This window comes from Vombatus ursinus, unplaced genomic scaffold (assembly GCF_900497805.2).
Source record: "Vombatus ursinus unplaced genomic scaffold, bare-nosed wombat genome assembly UNPS02014813.1, whole genome shotgun sequence".
Classification (NCBI taxonomy): Eukaryota; Metazoa; Chordata; class Mammalia; order Diprotodontia; family Vombatidae; genus Vombatus; species Vombatus ursinus.
This window is the reverse complement of record NW_020954591.1, coordinates 28,341,568-28,351,229: the sequence shown is the minus strand read 5'-3', so window position 1 is coordinate 28,351,229 and position 9,662 is coordinate 28,341,568.

The window sequence follows — 9,662 nt, the reverse complement described above, 5'->3', positions numbered from 1 at the left end:
TGAGCTAAGGAGGACATCTAGGTTGGAGGCTTGGGTGACTGGGAGAAGAGTGGTGCCTTTGACAGTAAAAAAAGAAGTTTGAAAGATGTTAGTGTTTTAGAGGAAAAGATGAGTTCATTTTTGCATATGTTAAATTTAAGATTTCTAAGGGACATCCAGTTGGAGGTGTCTCATAGGCAGTTAAAGATGTAAGACCATAAGTCAGCAGAGAGGTGAGGGCTGTATAAGGAGATCTGAGAATCATCAGCATAGGGATGATCATTGAATTCTTTGGAGCTGATGAGATCAACAAATGAAATAGTATTGATGGAGAAGAGAATATGGCCCAACAAAGAAACCTGTGGGACACCCACAGTTATTAAGCATGACCTGGATGATGATCCATCAAAGGAGACTGAGCAGGAGTGATCAGATACATAGGAGGAGAAACAAGAGAGAACTTAGTAGAAAGCATCAGGGGGAAGAGGGTGATTAAAAAGTGTCCAAGACTGTAGAGATGGCAAGAAGGATGAGGACTGAGAAAAGACCATTGGGTTTGGCACTTAGAAGCTCATTGGTAGCTCTGGAGAGAGCAGATTCAGGTAAATGATGAGTCAGAGGTCAGATTGAGGCCAGAATTAAGAAGAAAGTGAAAGGAGAAATGGAAGCACCTATTGGTGGTGGTTTCTCAAGGAGTTTAGCCCCAAAAAGCAGAAGAGATATAGGATGATAGTTATTGGGAATGGAAGGGTCAAGTGAGGGGTTTTTGAGGTTGGGGAAGACATGAACATGTTTGTTGGCAGTGGGGAACCAGACAGTAGACAGGGAGAAATGAAAGATAAGTGAGAGTGGGGATGATGGATGGGGTAATCTGCTGGAGGAGATGAAATGGAATGGGATCACTTGTGTATACAGAGAGGTTTGCCTTGGAAAGGAGAGGTGCCACCTCTTCATTTAAGATGGGGGGGAGGAGAAGATAGTGGCAGAAGACATTTGAATGGTTTAAGATGAGGAGGGGAGGAGAAGAGGGAGCTCTCTGAGAATGGCTTTAGTTTTTTTCAGGAAAATGTTGGACAAGGTTCTCAGTTGAGAGGTTGGGGGGAGAGGAATTATTTTCAGTCATATCAAGTTTTTATACTTTTCTTTCCCCTTTCAGGCCATTATTTGTCTCTGTTGGGTTTAGCTTGTGATTTTATATAACTTAGAACTTTATTGTATGCCATTTTCTTTTCTTTCCCCAATAAGGATATAAGTACTTTGAAGGAACTGTGTTTTATACTTCTCCAGTATCCCTCACAGTATCTAGCACATACATAGTAAATGAACTTCTCAATATATAATATAATAACTACTTCTCAAATGATTAAATGAACACATGAATGAACAAATAAATAAAAAAGCATTTGTTAAATGCTTATTTTGTGCTAGTTATTGTGCTAGGTGCTGAAGATAGAAAGACAAATGAAATAGTTTCTATCCTTAAAGAGCTTATATCCTATTGGGGGAGGCAACATGTACATATGTAAGTATAAATAAGATATATACAAAATAAATTCTTGTGCTCAAATGAATACCACCTTCTTTCTGTTGTCAGGTCAACAGGCTTTTGGCTCAAATAGGCAATGAGTACAAAACTGAGATTTTTATTCACTCTCATTTGTCTTTTCGTAATTAAGTATTAATTAAGAGGTTGAACTAATCTTGGCTCCAGAAAATATCCTATCCAGTTCCATGCTGGAGTTTAAAATGGTTTTCAAAACTGTTTGGTTTCAAAATTTGTTCTCTTTCTACCTATACTTCCCAAGGTCGGGTCTCTCCTTTCTCTAGGTATTTTCTACTTGATGGCCTCATGGTTTTCTTCCAGCTCTAAATCTCAGATTTTGTGATTTTCCTTTGATTCCGCATCTCATACAACAATAATAGCTAACAACTGTATGTCACTTTAACGTTTTCCAAGTGATTTATGAATATTATCTCATTTGATCCTCACAACAACCCTGGCAAGGAGGTTCTATAATTATCCCCATTTTACAGATGAGGAACCTGAGGCAGGCAGAGGTTTAGTGACAATTAGGGTCACACAGTCAGTAAGTGTCCAAGGTTGGACTTGAACTCAGATTTTTCTGAGCCCAAATCCAGCTCTCTGCTCACTGCACCATCTAACTCTCTCAGCTCAGTGAGCACAAGTACTGTTAACAAAAACCCTCAGAGTTCCTCATAGACACAGATTCCTCAAGAAAATAATTACAGAGGGAATAGAAAAGAGGGTGGCACTTAGTTCTTTTCTAAGTCTGCTTTCTGTTTTTTATTGAGGTCCAGGCATGAGGACCAAAGTTTTTCATGGCTGGTTTATTGCTATCCAAACCAAAAGACCCGTATCTTCTCTTGGATAATCTCAGTGTCTCTGCGTTAGTGCCCCACTCATATTTCTGGCTGAGTTAGCAAACAACTTTGAGAACACAGATCTCTTAACCCTTTATGGCCAGCTCTCTCATAGGTTGATCCTGAAGGAGAGAAGTTCCCAAAATGAATCATTGGAAGGAGATGATTTCAGGTTCTTGCTCTCCTGACCTCAGGTGGTAGGAGAGATTATTTTCATGCATAAAACTGTGAAGAAACTAAAAGCAGCAAACCCCAACCTCGTTCTCTCAGGCTTTCGGTGACTGAACCTCTGGCTTTGGAGATCTACTCTCACCTGTCTTATAGTCATGGGCTGAAGTCCAGGGTCTCAGTCATTCATATCCCTCAAATTTCTACCCAAAATCTGTAAATAGCCTCTGTTGATTTGATGGATCCAAAGGAGTTGGGCTGCCATTCTCTTCTGGCTTTCTCTTTTCAATTCAGTTCTGTTTTGTGTTCCACACAGACTTTAAAAATGTTTTTAAAGGTCCTGAAAATCTAACTTTGGCTTTTGTTGATCAGAGCTACTTTTTTATGCGTTATTGATCTTGGAGAGCAGAAAGAGGAGATGCATAATTATGTAAACCTTCCCAAGAATGGGCATTCTCTTTTTAAAAATTTGTATTTTATTTTCAGTTTCAAATTCTTCCTCTGTAACTCCTCCTTCCTTGGGAGAAGGCAAGAAAAACAAAGCCCATTACAAATATGTATAGTCATGCAAAGCAAATTTCTGCATTAGCCATGTCTAAGAAAAGATAGAACAAAAGAAAGAATGAAAGAAGGAAAAGGATATCTATCTACACACACACATACACACACATACCTTCACTTTACTTTGCATCAGTTCATACAAGTCTTCCAAGATTTTTCTGAAACCATCCCCCTCATCATTTCTTACAGTACAATAGTATTTCATCACATCCATGTACCATAACTTGTTCAGCCATTCCCTAATTGATAGGCTTCTTCTCAGTTTCCACTTCTTTACCACCACAAAAAGAACTGCTATAGATATTTTTGTACATAATCCTCTTTCTCTGATCTCTTTGGGGGTATAGACTTAGTGGCACTACCCTTGGGTCAAAGGATATGCACATTTTAATAGTTTTTTGGGTATAGTTCCAAATTGCTTTCCAGAATGGTTCCACAACACTGCCAACACTGCATTAAAGAACACAGTTTCCTATAGCCCTTCCAGTCTTTGTCATTTTCCCTTTTTTTTTGTTAACTTAGCCAATCTTGTTTGTATTAGGTTGTACTTTAGAGTTGTTTTAATTTGCATTTCTCTATTAATGACTTACAGCATTTTTTCATATGGCTATTGATAATTTGAATTTCTTCCTCTGAAAACTACCTATTCATTGCCTTTGACCATTTATAAGTTGGGGAATGGTTCTTATTTTTTATAAATTTGACTCCATTCTCTCTCTATAAGTTGGAAACAAGACCATTATCAGAGAAACCTGTTACAAACATTTTTTTTTTGCAATTTCCTGCTTCTCTTTTAATTTCTTCTGTGTTCTCTAATTTGCTTATGATGTCACTCTTTTTATCTAAATCATGGAGCTTGTTTTGGAACTTATCTTGGTATAAAATGTGAGATATTGGTCTGCCAGCCTATTTTCCCATTTTCCTCATAGTTTTTGTCAAATAGTGAGTTCTTTCCCCTGTAGCTGGGATCTTTGGATTTATCAAACACTAGGCTAGTGTGCTGATTTGCTTCTGTATATTGTGTGCCTCATCTGTTTCACTGATCAACCTCTCTATTTCTTAGCCAGTACCAAACCGTTTTGACAATTACAGCTTTGTATTATAGTTTGAGATCAGGTACTCTTAGGCCCCCTTCCTTCTCATTTTGAAAATTAATTCCCTTAATATTCTTGACCTCTTGTTCCTCCAGATGAATCTTGTTATTTTTTCTAGTTCTATAAACTAATCCTTTGGTAGTTTGATTGTATGGCACTAAATAAGTAAATTAATTTAGGTAACTGTTATTTTTACTATATTGGCTTGGGCCATGAGCAATTGGTAGGTAGATTCTTAAGTACTATATAATGTCTGCAGTTATTATAAATGGAATTTATCTTTCTATCACTTCCTGTTGAGTTTTGTTGATAGAGAAAGATTTGTGTGGGTTTATTTTATATCTTGCGACTTTGCTGAAGTTGTTAATTGTTTCAGTTAATTTTTCAGTTGACTCTCTATGGTTCTTTAAGTAAACCATCATATTATTTGCAAAAAGTGTTAGTTTTGTTTCTTCCTTGCTTATGTTTATTTCTTTAACTTTCTTTTCTTGTCTTATCACTATAGCTATCATTTCTAGTACAATCTTGAATAGTGATGGTGATAATGGACACCCTTGTTTCACTACTGATTTATTGGAAAGGACTCTAGCTTGTCCTCATTATAGATAATGCTGGTTGATTTTAGATAGGTACTAGTTGTCATTTTAAGGAAAGTTCTGTATATTTTTATACTTTCTAGTGTTTTTTTTAAATAGGAAGGGGTATTGTATTTTGTCAAGAGCTTTTTCTGCATATATTGGAATAATCATATGATTTTTGTTAGTTTTGTTAGTAGTCAATTATGATTGCAGTTTTCCTTATATTGAACCTGCCCTGCATTCCTGGCATAAATCCAGCCTAGAGATAGCATATGATCCTTGTGATATATATTGCTACAATCTCTTTGCTAGTGTTTTATTTAAAATTTTTCATCAATATTCATTAGGAAAATTGGTCTATAGTTTTTGCTCTCTATTTTGACTCTCAATGGTTTAGATATAAAGACTACATTGGTGTCAGAAGGAATTAAGTAATACCTTTTCTTTATTATTTTTTAAAAAACAGTTTATTTTGTATTAGATAATTTTTCTTTAAGTATTTGGTAGAATTTACTTGTAAATCCATCTGGTTCTTTTTTTTAGGAGTTTATTTACGGCTTGTTTGATTTCTTTTTCTAAGATAGGGTTATTTAAGTAGAATGGGACATTTTCTTTCCTGAAAAGAAGCTTAGAAATGGCTCTGAGACCCAGCTTTTGCTTCATGTTCTAGTACAAGGTTCTGCCATCAATGGGGCAAAACAAGGTGGATGCTCAGCCAAAAGTTTAGGGTGGGGGAGTAGTCCAGGGATTGGCTGAAATGGGGTTACAAACATTGAGAGAAACACCTTGGGTTTATACTGCTTCACTGGGCAAATTCTGTAGAGTATAGTTGTTGTCTCTGGAGCATTTCCAAATGTCATAGGATTGTGAAGAGAGAGACATGGGAGGAGGTAGAGCAAGTGGGAATGCCAGCATGCCAGTGCCTCAACAACACCACTGCCTACTAACACTGTTGCCATGACGATGGCATCCTCCTAGGAATCTTAAGGAAGAGTGGCATTTGGCTAGTGTGGTCGATATCACAGGGCATCTTCCAATCAGGATTCTATTCAGCCTAGGTCATTCCTCAAATACCAGGTAAGGATTAAGTATTATTTTACATGAGGGGAAATTGAGATACTTACAGCTGGGGAATTACTACCCTGAGAGTGAGACTTCCCCCATAGAGAACTCAAGTATTTTCTTCTCAGTGCACCCATAGGATTACCTTAACCATTTGTACTTTTTTAAGTCCAATCCTGGGATTTTGTTGATGTGAGTAACTCCCAGTGTTTAGACTTTCTCCACCAATACACATTGACAATTCATCTGAGAAGTGGTATGACATAGTGCATGGAATGCTAGACTTGGAATCTGGAGGACCTGAGATGTAATCTTACCTCAGACTCTTAATAGCTATGTGACCCTGGGCAAGTCATTTACCTCTGTGTACCTTGGTTTCATCATCTACAAAATAAGGGCTTTGGACCTGATGCTCTCTAAGGTGCTTTCTAGCTCTAAATACATGACCCCAATTTATAGTGTTGGAGAATTACTTTGGGCACAAAGGTTTTAAATGATTTGTCCATGATCACATAGTTGATATGCGTCAGAAGCAGAACCTGAATGCAGATCTATCCTGACTTGAAGTCTGCTCCTCTATCTGCCTCTCATTATTTCTTTATCAGTGAGTAAAGAAGGGGAATAGCAGTAAACTGCCAGCCATGGACACTGACTAATGGTCTGAAATTAGGTCAATTTTCCCAGCCTCCTTTGCCGAGGTCATCCTGCTCCAGATGTCTAATCCCCAAATCAGTGCCCTTTAGAAGTCTGCAGGAAGTGCAACAGACCTCCTTTAATTGAAGGGACAATTGAACTCCAGTAGATTTTGAGGCCACCTCTTATCAAGGAAACTCAGAATGTCAAGAGGATGGTGGTGAAATCTTCAGGAACAAAAGAGCATTGAGGGAGAGGGGAGCTTTGCAAAGGGAGAATGTTGTTCCACATTTACTAATGGACTGGCAGCTGATGCCCTCTTCAAAGAGGCTTTTAGGGGGCCAAGCTGCTGCTGGCACTAAAACATGAGTGCATTTTTAGGTTTTTTGAACATTCACTTGGCACGGAAGTGACCACTTCAGAGTTTGAAGTTAATGGCCATAGGCCAGGTATAGAGCACCAGCTTCCTAATTCTGTAGACCTGGAGGAGTCATACATCTAGCTTGGTCAACAGGAGTATTTAGCTTTCATGGCTCACTCAGCCATGGGTTCCTTTATGGTTTCTGTTCTCTTCCATGCCAAATTTCAGAATGGAGGTGCTTGCTTATGAGATGGACCTAATGAGGAGATACTATCAAGAACACGACCAGTTGGGGTAGTTTACCAAAGGGGCAATTTTCCAGTCGACCTCTGGGGTCAACAGCTTTCCCTGCTCAATACTCAATCTGAAAGCCATTCGACTATTTACCAAGCTAAGAGAGGAGCCTGAAAGAAACATTGGAACAATATTGTGAGTGATGGGATCTCAGGATGAAATCCTAAGAATCAGAAAGAGAGAGAGAAATAGAGCCAGGTCTTCCAATCTTAGAGTCTTTCCTGAGTTTGAGATAATCCCACTAACAGTTTCATTTCTCAGGTTAGAACATGATGCCAAGAAAGGGTGTATGTATGTATTCCTTCTCTAAGGATGCAGGACAGGGTATAATTAAGATATTTCTCTGGGTAGTTTAGTTGTGGTACTTTCAAAAGACAGAGAGATGTAGTGTATCACCACTTTGGGTGACTTTTAGCTTTCATATGCCATAATTGCATGTGGGAGGGAGTTGAACTAATCTTTGAGGTCTCTGCCAGCTCTAAGTATACGGTCTTTTGAGTCTACGATACATTAACTCATTTGTCGGACATAGTGTGGTGTGTCAGAAAGAGTGCTGGATTTGGAGTCAGAGATGGTTCATATTCTGCCTTTGCCACTTAATATTTGAGTGGTCTTGGGCAATCTGTACTTGGCATCTCTGTGCCTCAGTTTCTTCAACTGAAAAATGAGGGCATTGGACTAGATGATCTTAAAAGTTCTTTCTAGTTCTAACCTTATGATCTTAAAATCCTATAAAAGGACATGGAGATTTGGGCAATTAAATTCACAAATACTATTATGATTTGGACTAGATGACCTTGAATACCTCTTTAATTTCATAAGAATTTATGAACTCAGCTAATGTAGCTGGCCAATCTGAAGGAGTAAAGTCAAAATCATTTCCAGTAGTGTAGCTAGGTGGCACAGTGGATAGAGTGCTGGACTTGGAGTCAAGAAGACCTGAGTTGAATCTTGCTTTATATACCTTGTTACCCTTGTTACCCTTGGCAAGTCACTTAGCCTCATTCTGCCTCAGTTTCCTTATCTATAAAATGGGTTTAATAGCATGGGACAACTATCAGGTGTCACAGTGAATCAAAGTGAGGATCAAATGAAAAACAGTATCTCTAGAGTGACACAGAAGGTATATGTTCTTGGGAAAGTCACTTAACCCTGTTTGCCTCAGTTTCCTCATCTGTAAAATGAGCTGGAGAAGGAAATGGCAAACCACTCCAGTATCTTTGCCAAGAAAATCCCAAGCAGAGTCATTAAGAGTTGGACATGACTGAAAAATGACTGAACAGCAACAACCTCCCAGGTTTGTTGTGAGGGTCAAACGAAATGACACATGTGAATTGCTTTTCAGACCCCTAGCTATAACAACAATTATAGCTAGCATTTTTATATCAATTTAAGGTTGGCAAAGCACTTTACAGATATCATCTCATTTTATCCTCATGACAATCCTGGGAAGTAGGTGCTGTTATTATTCTCATTTTACATATGGGAATGCTGAGTCAGACAGGGATTAAGGGACCTGCCCAGGGTCATGCAGCTAGTAAGTAACAAAGACTAGATTTGAATTCAGGTCTTCTGGATTTACCCTGATGTACTTAGCTATCTAGCTGCCTTGGTAAGTCATGAGTTCCACTTCAGTAGAGGTCTTTAATCAAAGGCTGGATGATTGCTTGTTGGGTATGCTGTGGAGAGGACTCTTTTCAAGTTGGGTAACTGATATCCCTTCTGAATCTGAAATTCTGTGCATCTAAAGGAGATAGTTAATTCTGCATTGACTCGTACTTCTGTACTAGACACACTTTTATAGCATGAAAAATCCACAGACTCAATGGTGTGTTCTTTTCATCAATGCATATTGTCCCTCATAAGTTACTTTGGTCAAAAGAATTCTCCACTCAATGGCCAAGATTCTGCTGATGAGCATCTCCCAGTGTGACTGGACTAGTCCTCAGACAGATTCTAAGTGTCTGTCACATGGTCCAAGTTCAAAGACTTGATAAGACCTGCAAGTTTGTGCTTCATTGGCAATGCTTTGGAGAAGCCAGGATAACTTCTTTGCCATCCATGATAAGGCATCAGAGTCAGTTTTCAGCAGAGGCTTCTAGTTACAGTATCACATACACAGAGTGTTAAGGAATCCTGGATATCTTTGCATTTAATCCTTATTTACAGATAATGAAACTGGAGTCCAGCAAGATTAACTGCCTTACCTAAGGCAATACACTTAGGGACCAAGTTGGGATCAGAACCCAGGTCTCTTGACTCCATTATTCTTTCCCGTATAGAATAGCACACTTCCCCTCATTATCCTCTTCCTGCCCCCTTTATCTCCTTGGACACAGCTTCTAAATTAGGTGAACTTTGTTTTGTTTTTGTAAACAGTTATAATTCTTCATGAATTTGAAATCCACAGAAAAGGAGGAAAAATAATTCTCAATAACAAATACCAGAGATTTGCAGATAACACACAAGACTTTTGTATTTTATCTTATTTTTCCAGCTGGTGACACACACACACACACACACACACACACACACACACACACACACACA